Consider the following 27,609-nt stretch of genomic DNA (forward strand, 5'->3'; position numbering starts at 1 on the left):
TGGGTGAATTGCTTGTGGATTTAAAAGTGGTAATAACTGGGGTGCCTGGGTGGCTCAGTAGGTTGAGCGTCCGACTCATCGTTTTGGCTCAGGTCATGATCTCAGTTTGAGCCCCACATTGGGCTCTGTGCTGGCAGCGCGAAGCCTGCTTGGGATTCCCTCTCTCTCCCTCTCTCCGCCTCTCCCCTGCTTGCACTCTCTCTCTATGGAAATGAATGAATGAACATTTAAAAAAAAATTTTAAGTGATAACTACCATGATCAAGTACCTTTCTATCACATGTGACTTAACACGCCTCGTCTCGTGTCATCTCTAAGCCCCCGACCCAAGCTACATTTTCCCATTTTGTAAAGTGAGGAGACTGACACGGGGAGGGTTGTTACTTGCCCAGAGTCAGACAGATGGACATAGTGGAACAGGCATTCCAAGTTGAAGCTCTGTCTCCGATTATAAGTTTTTTTTCCTTCTGCCCTACTGTGTCATGAACCTGACAGTGGAGTCATCTAGAACCTTACCTGCTGCCATCACAGCAGTATGTTACTGAATTTCCACCCACGTTCCTAAATACTTAACTTTTCCTCATCCTGTAATGCACCATTTCCCACACCCTCTCAGTATTACCAACCTTTAAAATTGAAGTTCATACTCTGGCAGTTCAGAAAACCTTTCCTCATTAACCTTCTTTGCTGTTATTTCTCATCAGTTACCATACTCAATAAACATGGTTTTTTGTTTGTTTCATTTGTCTGTAATTACAAGCTTCATGAGACCAGGGGCTTAGTCCATTGTACTACCCTGTCTGCCCACAGCGCATCTTGTGCTGTGGAGAACTCTGTACACAAATATACTATTACTCTTTCACCTGCAGCTATATATTTTTTCAGATTAAATAGCTGTTTACATTTCACATGTTTTCTTTAACAGGCTGCATGTGTGACCTGTGTTGGTCATTCTTCTACAGTATGCTTGCCACTTGATGGAAGAATTGCAGTCTCGATCAGTGTAGCTCCTTTACGTGTGAGCGTGCAGGCTCGTTTACTACAGGTAAAAAACAAACGAACAAAAAAGCATAATTGGTATATACATGGTATAGAAGTCCAGGAACAATATTCACCTGCTATTGTTTGTTATTTTGGGTTGTTTTTTTTTTTTCAATTAGGCTTCTGTGGTATGAAATTGTTCATGTATGTATCAAAGTGCTTTCAGCTGCAGGAAACCAAAATCCAAATTGAAAGTGGTTTAGGGGCACCTGGGTAGCTCAGTCAGTTGAGTGTCCCAACTCTTGATTTCAGCTTGCGTCATGATCTCCCGGTTCATGAGTTTGAGCCCCGAGTTGGGCTCTGTGCTGGCAGGGTGGAGACTGCTTGGGATTCATTCTCTCTCTCTCTCTCTCTCTCTTTCTCTCTCTCTCTCCCTCTCCCCCCCCTCCCCACTTTCTGTCCCTCCCCCCTCTCAAAATAAGTAAACAAACTTTAAAAAAAGAAAGTGGTTTAAACCATAGGAAATTACGGAACTGGAAGTCTAGAGGTAGAGTAGACCCCCAAGGGTGACAATTCACATTTACCTCAAGTTCTCCTATGCCTCTGGCTCTGCCCTCCTGCTTGTTGACTTCATCCTCCAGCTAGTTTTGAGAAGAGTTTAGAATTTTCAGGCCTCAGCATCCATCTGTAACCATGTAGAAAAGAAGAAAGAGACTGTCTTCCTGTGGTGTTCTCCTGGGAAACTTTTCCTGCCAGGCCCCCAGCAAACTTTCTCTGGGTTTCATTGACTGACATTACATCATGTTCCCTATTCTCAAACCATCCAAGGCCACGCATTGGACGATTAACCCCGGATTGATGAACCAGTGATTGGTGAGGGTGGAAGTGATAGAGTTTATATGATTGGCTTGGAGCAGAGGTTTTAGAAATGATTGGAGGTATGGCTGGCAATTAGAGGGCGGGGGCCGTAGGTGTTTTATGTCCCACAGCACATGGGATGGTTTAGCTCAACAAAGAATGATTCCTTATGTTACATGATTCTTGAATGTTCTGTTGAACGTTCAAAAAATAAACAAAAAAACAACTTAGGTATTTGAGCCCTAAACCCAACTCTATTTTTTATACAGTTTTAATATACACTGTAATATAATTCTCCAAGAATACACCTATGAGATCATACTTTTATTTTGTTAAAACTTGACCAAGAATTCTAGTACCTGTTTTAAAAAATCTTATTACTGACAGCAGTGCCACTGATGATAATTAAGTCACCGACATACGTTGCGTGTAGGTACTAATGATTTTATTGCTTCTTCTTGTGTGTCTTTGCCTGAGCACTTATGTATTGAAATACACATTTTATTATCAATTTTTTCCACTTATTTTGCCTTTATATTACATGACTTACATGAAATCGTTCTACTGATTTTAGCAAATATTACTTTTATCCGGGACTCACATTCATACTACAGCTTCTCTTATTTAGTCATTTTGGCACGCCTTTCCCACATAGTTTATCTTAGAGGGTACACCGAGAAGTAGCATTTCTCAAAGTTAATAGAACACTGTGTGGGGGATGCAGGGAAGAGACCAGCATCCGGTGAAACTACTGTTTAAAATTGCTCAGGTCCAAACCATTCCAACTGTGCTAGACGAAGTAGAACTTTGGGATCAAGACATTTCTTTGTGCTCTGAAGTAGCTTCAACGCGGTGTTCTAGGGACGATTTTAGCCTTGCCATGGATACCTCCTTGACTTTCCTCACAGCACAGATAGTCTTGTGTTCTGTTCAGCCACCTTGGACTTTGCACATCAAAAACGGACAGTTCCAAAGCCCAAGGCATAGCGTCTACGTTAACCAGCAGTAGAGGTGGCCACACTCCAGTTAGGTATCAAGGAAAACAATATGGAGTCCTTGTTGCCTAATATTCGCCAAAAACTTATAATGATATTTATAGGTTATTGCTTGGAAGATGTTTACAGATTAGTACTGTTCAAACTTTCTGAAATTTCTGTATCCCTGCTGTCCAGTGTAATAGCCACTTGTTACTAGTGGGTTATTTAAATTAGAAATTCAGTACTTCATTAGCACAGTTATCTGAGCCTAAAACCCAATTCCACTGTACATTTTAAAATAAAACTAGCCACATTTCTAGTGCTCAGTAGCCACCAGAGGCTATTATATTGATCACGAGAAAGTTGTTTTGGACAGCACTGTTCTAAAATCTATGAGGTCAAATCAGATCAGTGTAAAGCTAGATATTGAATTGTATTATGGCAGTGCCCACCCCAATTACTTTCCCTAGCTCTTCATTAAGAGGTGGTAATATTATGCAATGCTTTTTGACTTGCAAAATCTTTGCAAATTGCTGTTATTATTCCTACCTCACAGTTAGAGAACTGAGGCACCTGAGGCAGGTTGGAATAGCATGCCCAGAGTCACACAGCAGAGCTGGGATTTGTGTTCAGGCGGTGTAAGATTGAAATCTCTCCTAACCCTCGTGCTCTGATGCTTTCAGAATTGTCCTGAGGAATAGTCCTGTGTACCCAACCACTGCATTTATTTAAGGAAAGTTACTGAGGATGCTGTTGGCACAATTCTTTGTGAAGACACCTGAAGAGGAACTTTTGCTTCTTCCAACTGCAAACAACTACATTTCTTCTGAGCTTTTGCTTTCATCTTATTTTCTCTATGACTTATGTAATGGATTAGGTAGAATTCTTCATTCACGCTAGATGCTGGAAAGCTTAATGCCAAATTTGGGTTCCCCTAGAAGGAATTGCAATGTAGGTCAGTATGGTGTTTTACTAGAACCTCATTCCTGGTTTAGTTTATATGCTCATCTTTAGTTTTATTTTCCTATTCTAAATGCTCATTTTTTATTTATGTAATTCTGTATTATTTAAGTCCCTTTATTTATTTTTGAATCGTGATAGGGGATGGATAGTTAATTAGACAGTTATTTTTATTAGTGTGGATTGGTAGGACTACAACAAAACTCAATTTCTGGAAACTAACGGCAGAAAATGCACTGACCTTTTGCAATTGGAAACAATAGTTTGTTGCCTCCTATTCAAAATACACTTATGGTTTCTGGTGTAGCTGCAATTGTCCGTTTCCCTTATTCATATGTCTCTCTGTTCCAAAAAGGATTTAAGTTCTGCTGAATAAGCAGGTATTATTCTAAACTATGGAAATCGAATGTCCTGGTTCTGTTCTAGCATTCTGATGAATCATTTGAGTGAAGCCTGAAAATTGAACATTAACAAGTTACTATAGTCACAGAATTTTAAAGATGAAGGGACATTAGGAGTCATCTAGGGAGGGGAAGAGAACCAAGAGGGACTGAATGACTGGTCCCACAAGTAAGAAAGGGGCAGAACTGTTCATGTGAATCCAGATATAATGTGTTACTCTTAGCACACTTTCCCTTATCCACATCTTCCAGCCTCCCCATAGGCTATTGTAAATATGATTTAAAAATACAAGTATCTAGTGTTAAACACATAAATATAAACTTTCTTGCCATTGTGTTCTGTGTACTTTAAATAGATAACCAAAATACTGATCTGATCAGTATACCGATAATGTCACAAGCCAAGAATGTATTTTCCTGTAACCCCACTCTATTTGTTTATGGGAGAATCACCATAAACCTATCATCTTCTCTTGATAAACACTTTGAGAAATCTTTCACTTCTCAAAAAGAAAAAAAAAAAAATCCACTTTGAATAATGCATTTTCTCTGTAAAGCACCTCATACCGTGGAGACGCTGCAAGCAAGCTAGGCAGAAGGCCCCCGAGTTTCTGCAGCACTTTTTCACTGGTCAGTCGCAGTACTTTTTCTTACGAGACCAATGATTTCTTCAGTCCTGTTGTCTGCTGTATACTTTTAATTAAAGTGAGGGGGTTGATGGTGGCAGGACTGTTTGTAAATGTCAGCCCTGGAGTTCTAAAATGCCCTGCTTGCCGGTGCTTCATAGGGCACACAAGTGCTTAGTTCTCTAGTGTGGCAGAGCTGTCTGTGGGTGTTAAGTGCGCGCCTCAGTAGGTGTTCCCAGGTGTCCTTTCCCACGTCTTTGAAGTAGTTCTAAAAAGGCAGTGAGAAATGAGTGAAGATAGAATAACCCACACTCAGAATAAAACTGTCATTGTATCTGCTTAGGAATCAATCCCTCATTTAGGGGTGCTCAGTAGATCCTTCTTGCTCCCTTTTTCCCCTAAAGGTTCTGTCTTCGTTTTAATCTGGGTTATTGTTTCATGTCCAAATTCGTCTAAGGGTCAATTTCATAATAAGCTCTGATTTAGGGTAGTTCCAACTTGAGATGTACAATAGTTAGTCTACTCTTGAGATAAAAAAAATAATAGATGGCTAAATTTTTGTTGGTGTTGTAGGAATCATTACAAGTTAACGTGTGCATATATTATTTTATGAGTAAACATAGTTAAGCAAGTTTCTGTTGTTTCTCTTTTTTACAGTATTCTTTAATGTGCCTTTAAAATTGTATGGTGTGTAGTGTTAGCTCCACAGAGTCCTTGTGCATTTTTGTATGCGTCCATACGCCAGAAAACCTTTTTGGAGGTTACAGAATAATTGCCAGCCTAATTCTCTTGCAACTTCATGCTATAAATTGCAGGTATTTAGAAGTGTGGCCTTACAGAGTTAGTTATTTCTTCATATAATTGGGCTACAAGAAGGTTATTCTCTGTCACAATAAAAATTAATATTCCCTTTCTTTGGGGGATTAATTTCTAAATTTGAAGACTCTGGGTCAGAGTTGGCTGGGCTATTTCACTGAAATTTCAGCCCCTAAGAAACAAAAATAGGTTTTGGAATAGTTTCTAGGTCACTGGCACAGAAAGCTGGCAAAAAGCTATAACTTACTTTGGATAGTCCTAGTTAGCACCATTCCATCAGTACAGGCTGTTCTTTTAAGCCTGTGACTCAAGTTTAGGAGAAAATAAAATGTAGGGATCCCCAAATTCTTACTCTTATAAAGTTCAGGCTTTGATTCTCCTATAGTTTAGTAGGGCCCCTGACTTGGGGGAAGGGAGACATATTTAATCAGGTGTCAGTTCTGTATTTCACCTTATTAAACTGTCCACATTCATCTTTTATTTTAGCTTTTATTCCAGTTCTGGATCAGACCGTGGAGGCTGTGGTTATACTGAAAAACATGCAGACTTGGGAGGTGATAGATCCCAGCTATCGTTAGTGTAGACTGACCTTGGTCAAATAACGTAAGCTTTCTAAACCTCTATCTTCATCTGTAAAACAATTAATACCTACCTCACAGACTTAACAATGAACAAAACTTATTTATTTGTGTGCTGTGTGCCTGCGTGTGTGTGTGCCTGACCCTATAAATTTTGATAGTGTTGTTATTCCCATAAAGAATACAAGGCTTAAAAAATGTGGTCCGTTTCCTAAGGTCATGGAGTAGACCATATCAAGAGTCTGATTCTTCCAGTTTAGTGCGTAGCCATTAGAACATGGTGCTTCTCATAGTCACCACATCTGAAAGTACTCAGTACTCTATAGGGATTCAGTGTAAGTTCTCCTCTTCTCTTGACAGAGTAAATTACGTGGTTTATTAACTGAACTCTAGCTTTTTATGTGCAAATGATCTACGCATTATCACACAATTTCTGATTTACTGAGGAAGCTTTAATAACTGCTTTATTAATTAAGACCCCTGTCCATGATTTTTCATAGCTGCAGCTCTAGAAGAACCCATAGAACCTTCCAGGCATCATCTCATTAGCTCTTGCTGCCCCTTCTTAATAATGGAGCTTCTTGGCCATGAATAGAGAGCCCAGAGACCTCTCTAGTGACAGGGAGAAGGAAAATGTTCAAGCTCATGACAGCTGGACTGCCCAATCTCAGGTTTACATTGAGAAGGGAAGTGTACCTTTTAAACCAATTGTGAAGTTTTAAAGTGTGAAACGCATATGAAGAGGGTGATTTCCATTGAGTTCCATGAAAAAAGATCTGGATGTGGGTAGCCATATTGACTATATTCTTTCAAAAGGGTTCTTCTAATGGAGCTACTCTTGAATATCACAGAGTAAATGAAAGTTATGGAAGCCTGTATTTTCTTTCTGGTTGAGTTTTTTTTTCTGTTGGAGAAGCATGATATTTTTCTCATGATTTTTGTATCTTAGATTATGTTGACAGTGTCAGATCCCCAGAGATGTGGTGACATCATCTTGCCTGATTACAAAAATATTTGAATGGCTGGGCTTAGCAACCCACCATTACTTCTTATGATCTTCAGTAAGTACGTGTTGGTCACATGAAATGGGAATGCACTAGATCCTTAATTAAACCTTCAGCCATACTGGAATTCCCATTCTGGAAAGTGGCAGCCCCAGGCCCCAACACAGAGGAGCTCTGCACTATCTCATTTCCCCTTTGGCAAACGCTTCACCTTTGCAAGGCCTGCCCTGCCCTTGTCTTGAGCTACAATTGGAAGAGAGAGAGAGACTTGAAAAGCAAGGAGTTCTTGTTCTTTTGGTCCTGACTCAAAGAATGCTATAAATAGAAGGGGCCTGGAGCTCCCATCCTACACTATGATTCTCTTTGGACAGACTAAACATTTGACCCTACTCAGAATACAACTTCTATTTAATCAAAAGGCAGTACGGCTGCTATTAAATCAAAAGGCTTATTCTTATTAGAAATTATTTCAGTTCCAGAGATAAATGGCTAAGGCCCTTTTCTCCTGCTGATTGAGATTCTTTGTCGTCGTTAATAGAGCCCTAATTACTAAGACCGTGGCCTAACTTTGGTTCGCTGGCTTACAACTGCTCAAATAACATTTCCAGTTGTGGAATAAATATAGATGACCACCTTATGTCAAATGTCAGCCTTTTAAAATGTGTTTGGATGTATAATGTTTCTTACTAATTTAATTTTGATAAAGTAAGATGTAACAGTCTTGCTTCTGGTGCTTCTGGTGCTTCTGCAAGAATGGGTATGAAGGGATGAGACAAGATGCCCTACATTCAGCGCTCCACAGGAAACACACACAAACCCACAACTTGGTCTCTCTACCTCGCTATTTACCAGGTTTACATGAAAACAAGCAAGGCACACCTTTTCGCAGACACCCTCTATTTGTGATTGGGAGGCAGAGTGGCTTAGTGGTTAAGCACATGGGCCTTGGAGTCGGACCTGGCTTTGGATCCCCAGCCTCCAGTTACAGTGGAGGGGCCTTGGGCAGGTTAACCTACCCTTCTTCCTTAGCCTCAGCTTCGCCGTCTGTTACATGAAAATAGTAACACGAACCAGAGGCTCAAATGAGATAAAGTATGTAAAATACTGGATGCAGGCTCTGATAGCTCTCAATTATTACCATATTTACATGATTTCTTTCCCTTTAGGCCAACCACTACCTAGAACTGTGCCAGCCCCCCACCCTGCACTTTAGGAAGCATTTATTTGCAGAAAGGTAAACTTCTGGTTTCTTGTAATTGGTCAGACCCTCAGGCGCTGGCTGATTGGGTTCCCAGATGACTGGATGGCTTGCACTCTTTTTTGAGCTTTCTTTAAATAATACCTTAATTGTTAGCTCAAGAGGATGTTGACCAGTCTCTACCAGTCTCCCCTAAATCTTCCCTGCCGGCAGCCCAGGACATTTGAGGAGCTACAGAGCACTTTCCTCTGGGTGTTAAGAGATGTAAAGGCAAGAACTGGAGAAGCAGGGCCTGTGCTTGCCAGGTCCAGACATTTGGTCTCTTATTTGCTCCCAGTGCATCTCTGTAGGGTAGCAGAATTGGGATTTTTTACCCTCCCCACTTCTACAGCGGAGGAAACAGGCCTGGGAGCTTTGCAAGGCGAGACAGAAGTTGAGCCCAAACCATCTAACCTCCCCCGGTCAGTGCTCTCTGCACCTGGCTGCTGTCGCCTCAGCATCAGAGGCCAAGAAAGGAGAGACACAGACGTCAGTGTCACTGACACCTGGGGCTGTCCCCATCATGACTGGTGTCATGGAGCGGCATCTCTGAAGCTCTGCAGTTGGAGAAGAAGCAGAAAGACCTCACCACTGGGCCCCTCCTGTCCAGTCCCACCCTGCAGTCTGCCCAGCGTACCCGCTGCCCTCGCAGTTCCTCAAGCTGAAACCAGAGGACCATCCCCTCTGCCGGAGCAGGATGTGACCTCCACTAGGCAAAGCACATCTATTTGATCTTGAACAAAAGGCTGCGATGGTGTCTAAAATGACAGCTCCCTGGCGGTGATGTCATGGTGTTTTGTTTGTCTCCATGGAATGCGGGGATCTGATTTCACTTGTGAAGAAAAATGGTCTGGGGAAAAAAAATTACTTCATTCGGAAAATTCCGAGAAGCCATAAATACGGTTTGCAGCTGATGAAAGCACATTCACAGGCAGACAATGGCTTTGGGATGGAAGCAGAGCCCTCTGGAGAGGCCAAGCCCTTCACCCCCACCCACTGCCACCAGCAGTCCTGCTTCTCCGGGGCTTCTGGCAAGACTGAGAGCAATTCCTGTGTCCGCTGAGGAGATGCTCCGTTCCCCAGTGGCAAGTTGGCTGGGGACAGATTTTCCCTGGTTCTCATCTGAAATTACCTCCTGCCCAGTTCATCCCTGGAGCATCTGGCACAGTTGCGTCCACCTCCCCTGTCCTAAATGATTGACCTGCATTTCTGAGTTCTGAAAGCAAATTAAAAATAACATTTTGTTTTGTTGTTTTCATTTCTTATTCACTTTCTAGCCTTGCAATCTCTTGTGAATCCTTTTCACTTTGCATATTCTTTTCTTTTTTTTCCCTACAGTTGGCACAGAGAGAAAGGGGAGAAAACAGAAGATGAAATTCTATTTTGCTTTTCATGAGAAATTTAAGAGTATAATTCCTAGTCCAGATCCTCCGCCCTGAGTCAGGAAGGAGTCACCACTGCCAGGAAAGACCAGAGGCAGAGAGCTTAGAACCAGGGGCAAGTTTTCAAGTGCTCTGCCTCCCTCTCCCCCTCCCTGCCTCAAGAATATAAAAACAATATAGCGAGATTATAGAATTTCGGGAGATCAGAGAAAGTTTCCCTAACCTAGCCCTTCCTTCCATCATTGTGTCTTCCTGGTGCCAGGTCCCTAGGTCACTGAGCCTCTCATTCTATATTGTCTGTTCCCCTGCCCCCAGCTTTGCAGCGCCCTTCTCTTGGGGCCTGGCCTCCGAGAAGTCCATGGTGTTTCCAGGCTGTGGGAGTTGGTTTTTCTTGCAACTCACTACAGCCTTTGATTTCCATCCACAGATTGGTTGCTAGAGACAAGCCCCTTGCATTTAGTCCTGAGAAGAGGAAGCCCTTCCCTTTGGCCTATGGCTTGGTTGCCAGCCCACACAGGTCTGCCCCAAGTATCTCAGCCCACCAGCTGCCCCATCTGCAGGTCTGAGCTGGGCCATCGTGGCATGGACACTGTCCCATGCCTGGCAGGCACCTCCTGGCTCCCACCTCCACCCTGTTAGCCTCAGTGACCCACCAGGCTGCAGCTTCATGCTCTTGAAAGGAGAGCTTGAAAGGAGAACCTTAGTTCGTGCTCTTGAAAGGAGAGCAGGTACAAGTTCAATGTCAGAGGAATCTCAGGAGGCGACTGCATATGTCCTTTGTGGGGGCTTTCAGCCCCCCGGCCACGGCATCATTAAATGATAGAGGAATAAAAACAAAGCCAAAGCTTCTTCAAATGTCCCCATTAACCCAATTAGTCAAATCCTGAAGGGGAATTTGTCTTAATGGAATTTGACTATATCTCAGTAGAACTTGAAATTAAAAAACCATCAGTTCACATTTAGGAAATGTGGATTTTCAAGCTCCTGGGATTTGATTTCTAGATACGTGTAGTTTTTCCTCATAGATCAGTGTTGCCCCATAAAACAGAATACAAACCAACTGAGTAATTTTAAATTATCTAGTTGCCACATTTTTATTTATTTATTTATTTTTTTCAACGTTTATTTATTTTTGGGACAGAGAGAGACAGAGCATGAACGGGGGAGGGGCAGAGAGAGAGGGAGACACAGAATCGGAAACAGGCTCCAGGCTCTGAGCCATCAGCCCAGAGCCCGACGCGGGGCTCGAACTCACGGACCGCGAGATCGTGACCTGGCTGAAGTCGGACGCTTAACCGACTGTGCCACCCAGGCGCCCCTAGTTGCCACATTTTTAAAAAGCAGAAGTAGTTGAACTTAATTTTAATAGTATATTTTATTTAACCCAATATATCCAAAATAGTAACATGGAGTCAATATTAAAAATTACTAATGAGATATTGTATATTCTTTTTGGTACTACCTTATTTTGGACTGGCCACATTTCAAGCCACAGTAGCAGCTTCTGTGCTGGATGATGCAGTTAGAGACAAGTGTCATCTGTCCTGGGAAGTGGGCAGTGGCTCCGAGAACACAGCTGTAGCCCAGCAAACCAGAGGCCCGCATCTGTTTGAGATCATAGGGTATGACCAAATCAGTGCAGGAGCCCATTAGAAAGTAAGTGCTATGGAAACAAAGGAAAAATAGAGCAAGGTAAGGGAATAAGTGCTGATGGTGGGTCAAGCTGCAGTATTAAAGAGAGTAGGTCAGTAGCACATCTGTATGCTAAGAGTTGAAGGAGGTGAGAAAGTTGGCCAGGAGAGCATCAGGATAGGACAGCTAGAGCAAAGACCCTCAGGTGTGCAAGCATACGCCTGGTGTGTTTGAGAAATAGCAAAGATACCAGTGTGTCTGGAGAGGAACGAGCAAGGGGGAGAATATTAAGAGATGAAATCACAGAGGTAAGGTGATGGGGGGCTAGATCATGTAGGGCCTTCAAGGCCATTGCAAGGACATTGCTTTTATTCTGAGGGAATCACTGCAGAACTTTGATGTGATCTGACTTGAATTTTAACAAGGTCACTCTAGTTGCTGTGTTGAGAACAGAGTGTAGGGAGGCAAGAGTGGAAGTACGAGGACCAGTTAGTTTATTTCCAACAAGATGATGATGGTTGGACCAAGGCTGTAGTAGTGAAAATGACAAAGAATACACGCCTTATGGATGTATTTTCAAGGTAAAGCCAATGGAGTAGGAGAAAAAGAATAGTCCAGTATGACTCCTAGGTTTTTGGTTTGCATAAACGGTGAGATGTCAGGACCATCTGCGGAGACAGAAGAGGCTGCAGATGGGCAGGTTTATGGGAGAAGATCAAGGGTTCAGTTTTTTTTTTTTTTATGTTTATTCATTTTTGAGAGAGACAGAGTGCCAACAGGAGTGGGGCAGGGAAAGAGAGGGAGACACAGAATCCAAAGCAGGCTCTAGGCTCTGAGCCATCAGCACAGAGCCCAACGCGGGGCTCGAACTCACAAACCATGAGATCATGATCTGAGCCGAAGTCGGACACTTAACCGACTGAGCCACTCAGGCACCCCAGGGGGTTCAATTTTAAACATGTTTACTGTAAGAGGTCTGTTTGACATCCAAATAGAAAGGTGAAGTAGGCAGTTGGAATTATGAGGCTAGAATTTGGGAGTGAGGCCTGGGCTTGAGGTACAGATTTGGGAATTCTCAGCATATGGATAGAATTTAAAGCCCTAAGATACGATGAAATCAAATCATCTGAGTGCATACAGGAAGAGCATCCCAAGGCCCTCCAACAGTAGATGGTTGGGAAGATGGGGAGAACCAAAGAAAGACACTGGGGAAGAGTAATCAGAGATGGAAGGAAAACCAGGAGACTACTGTGCCCCAGAAACTAGAGGAAGAGAGAGATTCAAGGAAAAAAATGTGAACTGTATGGGATGTTCTGGCAGGTCAGGTCAGATGTGAGAGATGAGAACTGACCGTTGGGTCTAACAACAGCATGGAGGTCACTTTAGTCCTGAGGAGAGCAGTTCCATGCGCCAGGGGAACGAAAGCCTGACTGGTGTGGATGTAAGAGAATCTGGGGCAGAACTGCAGACAGTATAGATAACTCCTTCAGGAGCCTTGCAAAACAGTAGCTGGCAGGGTAAGTGGGAGCAAGAGGAAGCTTTTTTAAAAAATCAACTTTATTGAGGAATAATTTAAATTTGAAGCATGCAGTTAAATGAGTTTTGACAAATGTATACACCCATGTAATCACAACAATCAAGATATATAACACTTCCGTCACCCCAGAAATTCCCTTGTGCCCCTTTATGGTCAGTCTCTCCCACCCCCTCCTCCCAAACCCAACCCCAGGCAACCACTGTTCTGCTTTTTATCACTGAGCTTTGTTTCGCCTTTTCTAGAATTTTGTACAAATTGAATCATACAGGATGTACTCCTATGCCTTGCTTCTTTTGCTCTGCATGTATCATAGTTCCTTCCTTTATATCACTGAGTAGTATCCTGTCATACAGCTATACCACAATTTGACTACTCATCCACTTGTTGTCAGACATTTAAGTTGTTTTTAGTTTGGGGCTATTATGATTAAAGATGCCATGAACATTTGTATACAAGTCTTTGTGTGGACATAAATTTCACTTCTCGAGTAAATTTCTAGGAGTAGAATTACTGGGTCATATAGTAATGTATGTTCAATTTTATAAGAAACTACCAAAATGTTTTCTAAAATGTAATTTTACACCCTCACCAGCGATGTATGAGTTCCAGTTGCTTCACAGATTTACCAACACTTGATATTGTCAGTCTTTAAATTGTAGATGAAGATTTTTTTACGGGGGTTGAGTGGATAGACTTGATTTCAGAATAGCTTTAGATTCCCAGACAAGTCTCAAAGACAGAACAGAGAACTCTGGTGCATCCTTTGCCCAGCTTTACCCAATGTTACCTTCTTATAGCACCATAGTATATTTGTCACAACTAAGAGACTGCCGTTGACATTATACAAGTAGCCCCTCTACAGTCTCTAACCGTATTTTACCAGTTTTCTCACTCATGGCCTTTCTCTGGCCCAGGAGGCCACGTTGGGTCAGGCCTCAGTCTCTCCAGTCTGTGGCCCTCTCTCCATCTTTCCTTGTTTTTAATGCCTTTTCAGTTTTGAAGAGTACTGGTCAGATATTTCATGGAATGTCCATCAATTTGAGTTTATCTGAGCTTTTCTTATGATTCAGCTGGGGTGATAGGATTTGGAGGAAGAACACCCCAGAGGTGAAGTGCCCTTCACATTAGATCACATCAGGGGCACATGACAGCAACATGGCTTATCACTGGTAATGTTACCCTCATCACTTGGTTAACATGGTGTCTGTCAGGTGTCTTCCCTATAAGGTTACTCTTTTTCCCTTTCCATGCTCTACTTTCTGGAAGCCAGTCACTGAGTCCAGCCCACCCTCAGGGAAAGGGGATTTAAGTTCCAGCTCCTGGAGGGGGTGGCATCACATGTATTACTTGGAACTCTTCTCTAGGGCAGATTTCCCCTTCTTTATTTACTTGGTTGAATCATTTTTACAGAGAAAGCTTTCTTTATATTTTAATTTTTTGTTTATTTTAGAAAGAGAGAGAGAGCACAAGAGAGGGAGAGAGGCAGAGGGAGGAGAGAATCTCAATCAGGCTCCATGTTCAGCCCAGAGCCCAACACGGGGCTTGATCCCACGGTCCTGGGATCATGACCTGAGCCGAAATCATGAGTCAGATGCTCAACCAACTGAGCCACCCAGGGGCTCCAAAAACCTTCTTTTTAAACGAAGGGGGAATAACAGCACATTTGTATGTTGGTGGAGCCAAATATTGTGAGAGTGTCTTTCATTTTTTTCAGCAAGTGTTAACAAATTTTTCATCATTAGAGTCCCCACCAGGCCTTTTCTCGTGTCATTTTAAACGTCACTTTTACCCATTATTCAGTTTCTTTAGGCCCCATTGGAAGTCAGAGGACCTGTAGAGGTCCGGGCAGAGTTTTCATAGATGGCCCAGGCATTAGGTCCGGTCATCCAGCAAACCCCTCAGTGCTTACAGAAGTATGGCCCCTCTCCCCAGCCCTCACCTTCCCGCCTTCTCCTTCCTCAGCCCACAGGATCCCAGACAGGATGGGGATTCCAGAGCTGGGGAAGAGCCCGTGTTTTCCTTGGGTAGGAAGGAGCCAGACATCTGTCATGAGGAACTGTGTAGCCGGGGCCGTCTGGTGGGGACTGTGGGAGCTGACAGTGGCTGAGGGGAGGGTTCTAGGGGAAGGAAGAAGCAGATGGAGCTGCTTGGCTCCAACTCAGAATCCAGAACAGTGGGCTCTGTTTCTTCTGTCCCCTCATTGGGAGGACAGAGCTCTGAGGACAACAACCAAGGCTCTGAGCCCTGGCAAGGAGCTCCAAGGAGAGCCAAGTCTGAGCACCCCAGGGCAGCGGGGATGAGATATGAAGGACTTTGGAGGTTCAGGTCAGAAACTCAGTGGTGGAAGAGACAGCCCAGGACAGAGAGGCCCGCGACAGGCCCTGGAAGGGACTTGGGCCACTGCCAGCCAGCTTATCAGCCCCACTTCCCCACCCCCACCCTCAATCCCTACACAGGGAGACTCTCATCTGGCGTCCAACTGGGGAACCCCAGGCCCACATGCCTGGGCCCGCAGGGTGTGGGGGTGGTGGACAGAGGAGTGGTGACAGAGGTGACCTATTCTGGGCGGCAGAAATGATCTCTAGGCATGTATTTTGCAGAGGCTAGCAGTATGGTGTCTATATAGATGTATATATTTGTAGATGAATCAATCCATACCCTGCTGTGACACCAGAAGAACGGCCACCATAAAAGAAGGTGGTAAATTCCCTCTCATTCAGAGAATACCGCTGTCTTCTCAACCAGCTGCCCACGGGTTTCTCATCAAGATAGTAATTCATTGTACAAGGAAGGGAACTTACCGTGTGGAAATTCCCGCTTCCTCCGGATAACAGTATGCGCAGTGTTAACCTTGGTGAGTAAGAATCTCCCTGTCCCCCAGCACCCCAAAGGCAGCTCTTCTCTGTGGAAGCCTGCAGCCACTCGAGGCCTTATCCAAACCCTCTGCACGAGTCTGAAAACTGCCCAGGACAGACCTCAGGGTGAGCTCAAAAGAACCGATAACCCCATTGGTCGAAGCAGATGTGATAATGTTCTTCCTGCCCAGCATCTCCTTCTTGTGAGGGCAGCACAAGGCTTTTCCTTTGGGGCAGCAGCTCTTCCCCGTCTGTTCATGTGCTTCCACGGGCCCAGGCCTGGCCCAGCACAGCGGCACATTTCTCTGGCTGCAGGGATGGACACAGGCTGAGCCAGTCGCGGTCGACTTTGGCAAGCACTGCTAGACTGGGGGCCAGGGCAGAGCCTGCCCGACGACGGAGCTGATGCCGAGGGCAGGAAAGCTAAGGGGCGGACAGAGTCCTGACTGAATCCTCGGAGCGCTTGGCTCCAGCTGGTCTTGTCAGTTACAGACCAAGAAAATTGCTTTTTTCCCTCCCTCCCTCTCCTCCTCCTCATCTTCCTCCTCCTGCCTTTTTCTCTCTCTTCTCCCGTTTATTTTGGCTCGGTCCAGTTTGTGGTTTTTATCTCTTGCACTAAAATTGTTTCAACAAATATCCTCATGGCACCTCTCCCTCACATGCCTGCCGGGGACACAACCACTGACCCCCACACAACCCCGGCCTCTCACCCAACACTGTTTGAGAAAGGCTTAAGCTCTGGTTTTTCACGGGTGCCACAGGGCTACTGTGGGAACCATCCCATGGTTCCCCAAAGGGGGACAGCCCCTTTTGTCCCCTACAGCATAAATGAGAATGTATTTTTAAAACTGAATCCATGTATCTTCCTGTTAAACAAGAACTTCTTGTTTTTTAATTAGAGAAAAGGGGGATATTATTCCTAATGCACCTACCATGAGGATTTTAGCATATTTCCTTACAAATGTTTCCCCAGTACACATTTCCTTGGGTCTAGCCCTGGTGCCTCACTGTCAGCAGCAGCAGCAGCAGCAGCAGCAGTAGCAGTCAGGTAATGTCATTAGCATTTCTCTCTCACTGTGGTTTTTCATGGTCTCTGTTTTCAACAGCTTCCCTACTCAAAGGTCCAGTCATGAGACTGGAAAGCAAGTAACTCACCTAGAACCAGGTGAGCCCTCTTGTCTCGGAGGGAGCTGTTACTGTAATTAACCACGCTTCTACCATTTCCGGGAATCTGGCCTTCATCACCCGGAGTTTTATACTGATGCCTGGGTCGGACCCCTAGGGAGTCTGCGTCAGTAGATCTGGGGTGGGTTCCAGGAATCTGTATTTCTGAGCAGTTGTGAGATGATACCAATGCTGCAGACCTCAATACGCAGGACTCACCTGGGAGCTAAAATGCATTTGCTATTCGGGTGATTCGTAGACCCATTCAAGTTTGAGAGCCCTAACTTTCAATTTAATAGTCACTTACTAAACACTAATTCATGCCTCTGTGGTTTTTCAGAAGCCTACCTTTCTCTTCTTGGGGGCCAAGTTTCCGAGTGGGGTATGACCTACAGCTTCACACCTAAAGCCCCTGGGAACCCCCAATGTCACATCACCTAAAATGGGAAACGTTAGCACAAGGTTTCTTTCACTCTTGTGTTAGAACCTTCCTCCAGCTGGTTACAGATTAAGGGGCAGCCTGCGGAGGATTGGAGGCTCAGTTCAGTTTCATATTTACTGAGTGTTGGGGACTGTGTCAGGGGCTACAAAAATAAATACAACATGGTTCCCATCCTCTAGGAGCTAATGGATAATGGGGAGGTGAACATAAAATAAATAAATGCTTGTAAGCTGAGAAGCAGCAGGGTAGAGGAAGGCGGTGTTCCCTGGGAGTCCAGAGTAGGGGCACTCAGCCAGTGTTAGGGACGGGGAGGCTGAGCCGAGTAGGATTTAGCAGCTGGCCAGGTGAAGGAGCGTGGGAAAGGCATCCTCAGCATGAGGAACAGTGAAGGCAAGGAAGCATGAGACATCCAGGTGCTGGCAGGTGTGGGATGGTGAGAAATGGAGCTGGGGTGGGGGGGGGGTGGTGAGGTGGGCCAGGTGCAGACCACTTGAGCTGAAAAGACGATTTAGAACCTCCCAGATCTCTGGTCCTCCAGCCCGAGAGCCGGACCTGGAACCAGCCTAGGACTATTGGAGGATTTTCAACCAGTCCACTAAGTGGAATGACTTGGTTTCTCTTGTTGCTTATAATCTCACCTCAAAGGCAGCAAGTTTGGTCAATAATCGCCCAAGCCTCATTGAGGCCTGCACATACCTGGCCACTGCAAGGCTTCCTCAATGGCTCCTGCAGCCAGAACCACATATCTGTCTAAGGAGGAGGATAATGTGTTTAGGTCAGGTTGCTGGTAATAGGGAACCAGATAGCAGTGAGTTCATTCAAATCCTGCCATATTTTCTCCAGAAAACAGTCCAGGGTTCACATGGGGGCCCTGTGGTCAAACTCAGGCATTTCTGGCATTTGAATCCATCATCCTTGACTGCCTTGCTACTCAGAGTGTGGCCTGGTGCCCAACAGTGTCAGCATCGCTGGGAACCTGTTCGAAATACAGAAAGGGGTCTGTTCCAGACCCGCTGAACCACAGCCTGCCTTATAATCAATCCCTAAGTGACTTATTCAAATACCTGTAATTGAACAAGTTGGCCTATACTCACTGCAGCGAGGGAGACCGCACACCTTGGGTAACTGTGGACCATCTCAGTTAAAAAGGGGTTTGAGGGGCACCTGGGTGGTTCAGTCAGTTAAGCGTCTGACTTCAGCTCAGGTCACGATCTCGCGGTCCGTGAGTTCGAGCCCCGCGTCAGGCTCTGGGCTGACGGCTCAGAGCCTGGAGACTGCTTCCGATTCTGTGTCTCCCTCTCTCTTTGACCCTCCCCCATTCATGCTCTGTCTCTCTCTGTCTCAAAAATAAATAAACATTAAAAAAATTTTTTTTTAAATAAATAAATAAAAAGGGGTTTGATAGGACTGGCAGGGCTTGGGCTTTGGTTAGGTGAATTTAGGGAGAGCCCAAGAAATCAGGCATTTGTTCTGGAGTGGATGCTCTCAGGAAATGGGACAATTCTATGACTGAATATCTTCATAACTCTTACCTATAAAGAAGGTAGACCAGATACAAGTTACATGTGTAATTGGTAAAGAAGCAGCCATCACTCATATTTGCAAAGAGTAGAAGGCGTTTAGTATTTTGTGGTGGTTTTTGTCTGTGCTTAAATAAAATTACGAGGCAGTCTGTTTTGACTCACCTCATCGCAATTGCAGAGTGACCTTGACTGATGGCATTCTGTGAGATTGTTTATGTTCAATGAGAAAACATCTAGGCCAGCTTCAAACAAGACTAATGCCTAGCTGAAAGTGTAAGGCCAGTTTCCAGATGTCAGGATCTGCTTTCTCCTTTCTCACTATTAAGGACAGAGAGTCAGTGTTTTAGAGTGTGGCTTCCTTATTCAAGGTTGTTTTGTGGCCCAATATGGTTGCTGGAGCACCAGCAATCCTATTAGTGTTCCAGGGAGAGGAAGCAGGGGAAGGGAGAATCAAGAGCACATTTCCCAGCTCCCTATAAAGAGCTTTTAGGAAACCCCATCCAACTCCTTCCATTTATACCTCATCGGCCATCCCTAGTTTCAAGAGCACAGGGAAATGTAGACTTTTATCTGGCTATGTTGCTGCCCCTCTCCAAATTAGGTCGTTTGGTAGGGCAGAAGGGGAAATTGGGTCTAGAATAGGCTACTGGCAGTCTCTCTCTCTCTCAGACAAGGAAGACTGGGCTTAAGAATGGGGAAATTCTGGGCCCTGGGGGGCAGCAAGATTTTATCTTCCCCTCTTTATCAGTATTTAACATTCCAACAACCAGAGCAAGCCAGTCATAGTAAAACAGAATCAGGGTCTCTCCAGTGTCTGCAAGAAATTCTTGTTAAAGGTAGAATTTGCTTCTCAAGTCTTCCACACCACCTGCTGGGAGAGCAGGAGCGATGTGTATGTACAAGCCAGAAGAAGGGCCCCCACGGCCACAGATGGGAGAGCCGTCGGCATGAGACCCGCACCTGTGAGCAGAGTCCGTCTCATCTCCTCTGTTAGAAGGCTGTATCCCAGCCCTGGGGAGATGAACAGCAGGAAGAGGGGGGAGAGAACCACTTAAAATGAGGTATGGGAGCTAATAAGACGAAGGCATCCCTTCTCTTTCCTTCCATGAACTAGCATAGCAGCTGGGAATCCCAAAGGTCACTGGCCTGTATGCACAGTAGGGTCGCACGGACGCCCAGGTCACATGACTCACCCCCACCCCCGTCACACACACACCCTCCACCTTAAGTAGACCTTCACTCCCTTCGGGGTGGCCCCAGTCATTTCCCAGAAGCTCCACAGGGACCCCCTCACACGTGCCCTTGGCTGTATGCCAGCTGTCTGCTACATTGCCTCCTTTGACACACATCGGCTGAGCACCTTCAAGCACCCAAGCCCTGTGGTAGACACCAGCGATTCAGGCGTCAGTGAGATACATCGTTATCCTGGAGAGCTGACAGCTTGTTGCAGAGGACACACAATGATCCCGAACACATAAATTACAAATTGCGGAGAAACTGTGTTAGAGAAGAAACCCAGCGGACCAGCAGGTGATAGGGTGTTCCTTGAAAATACCCCCAAACAGCCAGGCGTGTTCCCACTTCAGGGCACAGCTGCTGTGCTTTCTGCCAGGAACAAGTTTTCCCCTACAATCCCCATGACTCACTCCCTCGCTTCCTTCAGGTCTTTGTTCAAATGTCACCTTCTCAAATGCTGCCTTCCCCGATGCCCACCCCCGTCCTCTGCTCTCCCCAGTTCCTGGCCTCACTCTGTTTTCTCCACTAACACTTTAACACTTTGTTCCACAAGATCCGGGGGTTTTGTCTGTTTGGCCTCTGTCACCAGTGTCTCCAAATATATGCGATCGGCCTTCAGTGAATGTGTGTTGAGTGAATGAATGAGTGAAAAGCTAGCACAAGAACCGGGCAGTCGGGGAGGGCCCCTCGTGCCCTGCTGACCAGGAAGCTGATGAAGCACGAGAGAAGGTGATTTATGTTTTATCACTAGTCCTCTGGCTATTTGAGGCAGAATGGCTTGGAAAGAACTGAGTGTGGAAGAGGGGAGGGGGACAAGGTAGAAGGCCACTGCAGTGGCCAAGGCAGGGAGATCAGGGGGACGGGACGCTGGAGGAGAGGGGGCGGTGGGGAGCCGCTTGGGAGGTGGAGCAGAGAAGACTTGGACTTGCACACCTGGGCTCTGGAGCCATGGTCTCCGCGGCTTGAGTTGGGGCAGATGGGAGGACGAAGGAGTAGGGGGCAAGTCAAGCGTCCCCCTCTCCAACTCTCCCCCATCGTGGACCTCTGGAGCCCTGAAGCAGCTTGCAGAGAGTCTCAGCGTGGCTGCAAGGGTGTGCCACCTGGGAAGCCCCGCCCAGTTGGGCCTTGACCCCTGCCGAGTCCTTGGGGAGCCTGGGCCTTGCCGGTTACACGAAGAGCAAGGGGTGTGCCCACCCCCGCCTCTGGGAAACTTGTGCTCAAGCCCTGCTGGGGTGCGTCGGGATGGGAGGGGAGCAGACCTGCCCTTTCCCACCCCCTCTCTCCTCTGCAGCACCCACTGCTCCAACCTGACCTACCTGGCTCAGCTGACTAAAGTGTCCACAGGGGTGAGATGCAAGTAATTAACTAGCAGAAGCTCTGAAGCTCCCCAGATAATGATCGGCCCCGCAGACACCCGCGTCAAACCCTATCCACAGAGTTGGAAGGAGGAGGAGGATCAGGCTCCCCAGAATCCTGAACCCAGCAGGTGACAGACACCCAAAGTCCAGTCCAGCACCCTTCTCCAAGGGCTCTGTCCCCACTTCCAAGGCTACCAAGAGTGGCCCCTGACGAGCCCATGGGCCACCAAACCATGTCCGGTCTCTTCGAGGTTTGCACCTTCTCAGTGTCCCCCACTTGCCCTCCTGTCCCCACCTTCCCATTCCCCAGACATACTCTGATCCCATTCCCACTCTGCCTCCTCCATGAAGTCACCCCTCGCTGCCTTGCCTTCTTTGTGTTTCTTTTCTGGGTTCTTTATCGTCTGCATCCTTATTTCGGCATTTGGGGCTGTTGTGTGTCATCCGCTGGCTTTTTAATTCCTATAGGCTGAAGGGTACGTTTTACATGCCCACAGAGTGGTGGTGCTGAGAGCAGACCGAAGGTGCATTCCGGTCCCACCCGCTACTGTGTGACCTTGGGCAAGGAACTTCTCTGTGCCTCGTTGATAAAGAGGCTACTCATGCCCACTTGAGAGGTTCCTGGAAGAATTAAATGGAACGCTCTTTGCAAAGAACCCAGCCTGGTGTCTTGTGCTCAGTAGGGACTCCACACATGCCAGCTATTATTCCAGTATGACAGATCTCCATATCTGACATTGCACCAGGCATTCAGTAGGAGCCCAGTAAGTGCTCAGTGGCTACATGTGCTCAATCTCTGTCTTTAGTTGCTTCACATGGGTTATACATCAGAACATTTGTTTCCATTTCTCTACAGACTCAGATCACCACTGCAGGACTGCAAAAGCACAAGGCTGATCTCTCATTTCCTCAGAGCCTGAGCCAGCAAAGAGACAACAGGTCAAGTTCACAGAGAAGTGTAGAAATTGACCTTGGACCCCTCTCAAGGGGCGGAGAGAAACTTTCTCACAAAAATGTTTGCTATTCCTCCCATCCTTTTCCTCACAGACATCCCCAAAGCAAGAGCAGTCTCTGGGGAACCCTCTCCTTCAAAGACAGATCCCATGTGACCTGTTGCAGTGACTGAGGCTCTATCGAAGACTGGTGTGGTCACCATGACCCCTCCCTTACTGACCTTCAGGCCTCCAGGTCCTGGACCCAACCATTTTACATACATATGTCTCCTGTCATCGTCACAAAAACCTCATTCTACAGGTGAGGAGACTGAGGATTGGCAAGGTTAAGAAACTTGCTCAAGGTCACACAGCTGGTGAGTAGCAGAACCAAGATGTCCACTCAGTTTGACCTCTACCAGTCCATGCTCCTGCCTCTGGGCCACTCCCTTTTGAAGTGAGGCAGTCACTGGCTTAGAATCTGGGCCAAGTGATAGACCCTCCTGCTGGAACCTCAGTCTCATCCCTTCCTAGACAGAGGGAGGAACGGCCACCCTCCCACTGCCCAGGTGAGGGCTTTTGGATGGGGGCAGGAAGAGAGTAAAGGGTAAAAAAAAAAAAAAAAAAAAAAAAAAAAAACTCATTTATGGCTAACCAGATTTCTGTCTTGCAGCAATTCATATCCATTTCCCCTAATTTAGGCAACTCTGAATATGAGAAAAGCGTTCAGCCGTTTGAAGAATGCTATTCAACTCATGACAAAGAACAATTCTTTTGAATCTGTGAGAATTTTCTGGAAGTCACATGTCATTTTCACTTTCACCTATTAAAATTGAAGCTTACATTCAGCTTTTTAAAAAAAACTCCTCAGTTTGCAGAGGCAGCCAGCAGCCAGTGGCGCAGGCCGGGTCTCGGGCCCTTGCCAGAGGTCATCACTCTCTGGAAGCACCGACCAGCTCAGCAGACCACAGCCTTGGGCTCAGACATGAACTGACCTTGAAAGAAAGAAAGACCTGCACAAAGATCATAATGAACCAACAGAAAATATTCAACATCCGTCATTATCTCCACTTACGTGGAGCTTGGGAGCAGGATGTGGCACATTCCAAGAGCTGCTTTAGGGAAAACCAAGCCACGAGGAGATGGCGTTCCTGGGCTGGACGGGAGCCTGAGGCCTGGATGGGGCCTGCTTTCCGCACATCTGCTTCCCTCATAAGGGATCCCTGACTCCCAGGCTCTGCCAGGCGGAAAGCAAACCAGCCCTGGGCTAGGGGCCAGAGCAAGGACTTACCTGGAAGAGACATCTGCTAAGCAATTTGACCAAATGCAAACGCTGCTAGTTTAATGATCATAATTTCCTACAGCAGATTCCCCCAGCACCTCCGCTATCGTGTTAGTGGAATCATTTTTCAATTTACTAGGTACAGAGGAGACCCAGTGCACAGGGCCAGGCCAAGGGTGTGTGTGCATGTGCGTGTGTGTGTGTGTGTGTGTGAAAAATGCCTGCATTTTTCAGGAGTGAGGATATTTGCATAACACAGATATCTTTGCAGATACCAGACAAACAGGAAGTTTCAGAACTGATGCCATTTCCTTTCACTGTGAATCAGCAACCTCTCTCTTCTCACACAGAAATGGGGAAAATCACAGGGTCCAGCCCTGGATCATGAAGTGCAAGAGAAGAGCACGAAAGCATCAGAAGTCACCTTCTCTGATGGAGTGCTTCTCTGGGCGCCCACCTGCACTCCTCAGGCCATCCCCTTCCAGCTACCCAGCTTCCTGGAGCACTTCAAGATATGTTTGGATGCCCACCCTAAACACATTAGCAAAACAGTCTTCATCCACACAACCTATGTTATACCAGTGCTTGGGATGGGGCCCAACCGGCTCTAGGGGGACCTCCCTCGTCCTTGTTCCCGGCCCCAGGACTGTATCCCAGAGGAGCTCTGTGAAGTAACACGCCCTGGATGTGGCACCAGAAAACCTGGGCTCAGATCCCTGCTCCAACCAGAGAGGCCCTGGGCAAGCCACTTTCCCCTACGAGCCTCAGTTTCCCTATCAGTTACATGGGACTGATAGTGGCTCCCTGCACGTTTGGGGCTAATAATAATACAAGCGCAAGGCAAGAAATATAAGGCGGCAAATAAAAGCACAGGATTTGGAGTCGGATATCTGAGTTCAAAACCCAGCTCCAGTGTGTACTTGGCCGTGATGCTTGGGGCAAATTGCCTAACTTTGCCAAATGTTAATTTGCCCAGTTATAAAATGGAGGTAACGACAGTCTGTTGAGAGGATTCAGAGATATGACCACCTTGCACGGGGCAGAGTCTGGCTCACAGGAAATTCTCAACAACACGAACCAGTTTTCCTGCCGGCCCGGCCCCCCCGCCCCCCCCCCCCCCCCCCCCCCGGCAGCACTCCTCCTTCCTCCAGCGCCTCCAGGTGCTGTAAGATCCTGGAGGTGGAGACCACTGCCTGCCCCGCTGGTGAGGGTCCAGCACCTGGCTTAGCCCGTAATAAATCAGCTGAATGAATGAATGGATGCTCCTGGTGCATAGCAGGTGCTGAGGAAATCTATCTGTATAAAATAAATTTATACGAAAGCCACAGACCAACTCCCGCCCTCTCCTTTTTTGAAATTCCTAAAAGGGGGGCAGTAGAGAACAGTGATGACAAACATCCGGGGCTTAGACAGCAGTCAGGTCTGCCGTGTCCTTTAATTTTCCACTCTGAACCTAATAAGCAGGTAGAGGAATGTGTCAGGTACGTCCCAGCTTCACGACCCGGGAAGATGATTCTAAAACTTGACTTTCTTTTCAAGATTACGGGCCTTGCGTCTGGTATCCCTCTTGCCCCATTTCTCTTGGTTTCCTCCTTAGGTCTAATGGCCTTTTCTTGTCGAAGAGCTGGTGCCTCTGAAGTCCAGCCAGCTCCCCGTCCCCAGCCTCTTGGAGGACAGCGAGCCACACCCCACTGACTTACCAGCCTGCAGGGGTGCAGGCGTGCGACAGGCTGGTGTCTGCAGGAGGACAGCACGCTCACGCCAACATTTGCTCTGGGGCACGGCCGTTCAGCTCTCGCCTCGTGCCCTCTGTGCCAGGGTAGTGCTCACTGGCCACTCCTCCGAGAGCGAGTCCAGGATGCCGCGGACGCACAGCCTGAGTGCCCGGGTCTGGAGTCAGACAACCTGGCTTTGCACGCAGACTCTGCATGGACAAGCCGTCTGATCTGCTACCTCTCTCAACCTCAGTTTCCTAATCTGTACAACGGAGACCAGTGCTAGAGCACTGGGTGATGCAACATTTAATAGCTAGCTTTGGCGCCAACCTATGAAGTGAACCCCAGCCAGTACCAGGTTATACCTGCTAAATATTAGCTCTGCTCATTTCTACTGCAGAGGTGGGTATGGCTCCAGGCACACTGTAAACACTCTAAGCACTAGCCACTACTTTGACTACTTTTAAGTTTTGCTCGTGTCACGTAGTTCCCAGTGGAGGGACGTTCGGAGGAGGGATGGCCCTGGAGAGGCCCAGTCTTTGCCATCTCCCAGGTTGACTAAGGCCCTCCTGCCTTCCATTGCTCGCCAGAACCTTACGGGACTGCTGGGGATGGGACAGGACCTTGGGATGTTGTCTGCCTAATGTGAGTCACGGTGCCTCCCCGTGGTGCCCATGGCAGGAGTTCTTTTCCCCATGAACACTCTTTGCGAATCTTTATTACAGCAACAAAAGAGCCAGATAGCTGGTGGTCCAGTCCCGGGATGAGCACTGCATGTCGTATGTAAGCCAATCTGACAATAAATTATATTCATAAAAAAATATTTATGGTATAAGCCAAGCCAGTGTGTGGCTAACCTATCACGCGCTGGGGTCCCTCGCACTGTCTTGGAAGGAAAAAATCCAGAGGCGTACCACTACATAGGATCTGTGTCAGAGGCCAGAGTCCCTTTTCCTCATGTTTTGGACCAGTTTTTAAAAAGGAGTTCCCAGGACATTAGGAGCATGGAGGCAGCCCTCCCCCGCAGCAGGAGTTGAAGCTCAGGCATCCCCAGGTCTGCTTCCTGTGCCCCAATAATACAAAGGGAGAAACATCAAGGACACTGGGCCCAGCTGGCCAGAGTCTAGAGGTCATGTCTGTCCCCAGGGAGAGCCCGCTGGAGTCCATGCCTGCTAAGGGCCAGGATAGCCGCTCACTCAACGCTGGAGGCCTGTGACCCCCTGCCTGGGCTCTGATGGCCTGCTGGGCCCCCGTTGTGAGGAGTAAAAGTGGCCATCGATGTCCTGCAGACCCGGCAGTCCCACCATGGAATGGGCTGCTTGTCTATGAGGTCCTCTCCTGTCAGCTCATAAAAAATGGTCCTGCTGGAGGAGCGTGGAAGCTGGCCAGGGAGGGAGCTGACCGCACCTCAGAGCAGCGACTCTAGAAATGTCGCCTAGGTGATGGTTGCCCATCAAAGCCAGATAACAATGCAAACCCAAATGGGATTTTCTGGTAACTGTTTTATCAGCAGACTTTTTTTTTTTTTTTTTTAGAATTGCAACCTTTGTGAATAGGACTCCCAGGGAGAGTTTACCATGGGTTTTTCGAGCAACTGTATCTATCCTTTGCTATGTCATGACTATGAACAATATAACATAACATTGTAATCATAGAGCTACCATTTCCTGTCTGTAAACTATGCTTCTATCCTGAGCAGGTATTTATACATGTTCTCTCCTTGTAGCTATTCCTTGCCAAACACCCATGAGAAAGGAGTTATAGTAACAATTCTTCTTCTTCTTATACTTTTCATTCTAGTTTTGTGTCATTATTAATAAAAAATTTCATTAATAAATGTAATAAATCAAGAAAATAATTAAATAAGTAAATATTTATTAAATAAATAAAATTTATTTAATCAATAAATTAATACAATAAATTGTATTAATAAATGTTGTGATAAATACAACATTCATTAAGCTTTTTCAACATGCCAGGCATTGTGGTCATTGTCTTATAACTGACATCTCACTCGTTCCCTCCAGAGCCACATAAAGTATGTACAATTATTACCCGTTTCATGGATGAGTAAGAGGAGACCTGGGACTCCAGCCCAGACCTGCTGCCCCTGG

At 46.3% G+C, this 27,609-nt stretch overlaps 2 long non-coding RNA genes across 2 annotated transcripts; one reads left to right on the forward strand and one right to left on the reverse strand.

Moving 5' to 3' along the window:
* Window positions 1-182: 182 nt before the first annotated feature.
* LOC115505967 lies at window positions 183-16,198 on the reverse strand. Its single transcript, XR_003966191.1, has 4 exons — window positions 15,790-16,198; window positions 11,282-11,424; window positions 1,565-1,665; window positions 183-1,038 (listed from the first exon to the last, which is right to left on the reverse strand). It is a non-coding gene; the product is annotated as an uncharacterized LOC115505967 (long non-coding RNA).
* Window positions 16,199-21,132: 4,934 nt separating this feature from the next.
* On the forward strand, window positions 21,133-26,306 carry LOC116737865. Its single transcript, XR_004343147.1, has 2 exons — window positions 21,133-22,330; window positions 22,423-26,306. It is a non-coding gene; the product is annotated as an uncharacterized LOC116737865 (long non-coding RNA).
* The last annotated feature ends 1,303 nt before the right edge of the window (window positions 26,307-27,609 follow it).

This window comes from Lynx canadensis, chromosome F2 (assembly GCF_007474595.2).
Source record: "Lynx canadensis isolate LIC74 chromosome F2, mLynCan4.pri.v2, whole genome shotgun sequence".
Taxonomy (NCBI): Eukaryota; Metazoa; Chordata; class Mammalia; order Carnivora; family Felidae; genus Lynx; species Lynx canadensis.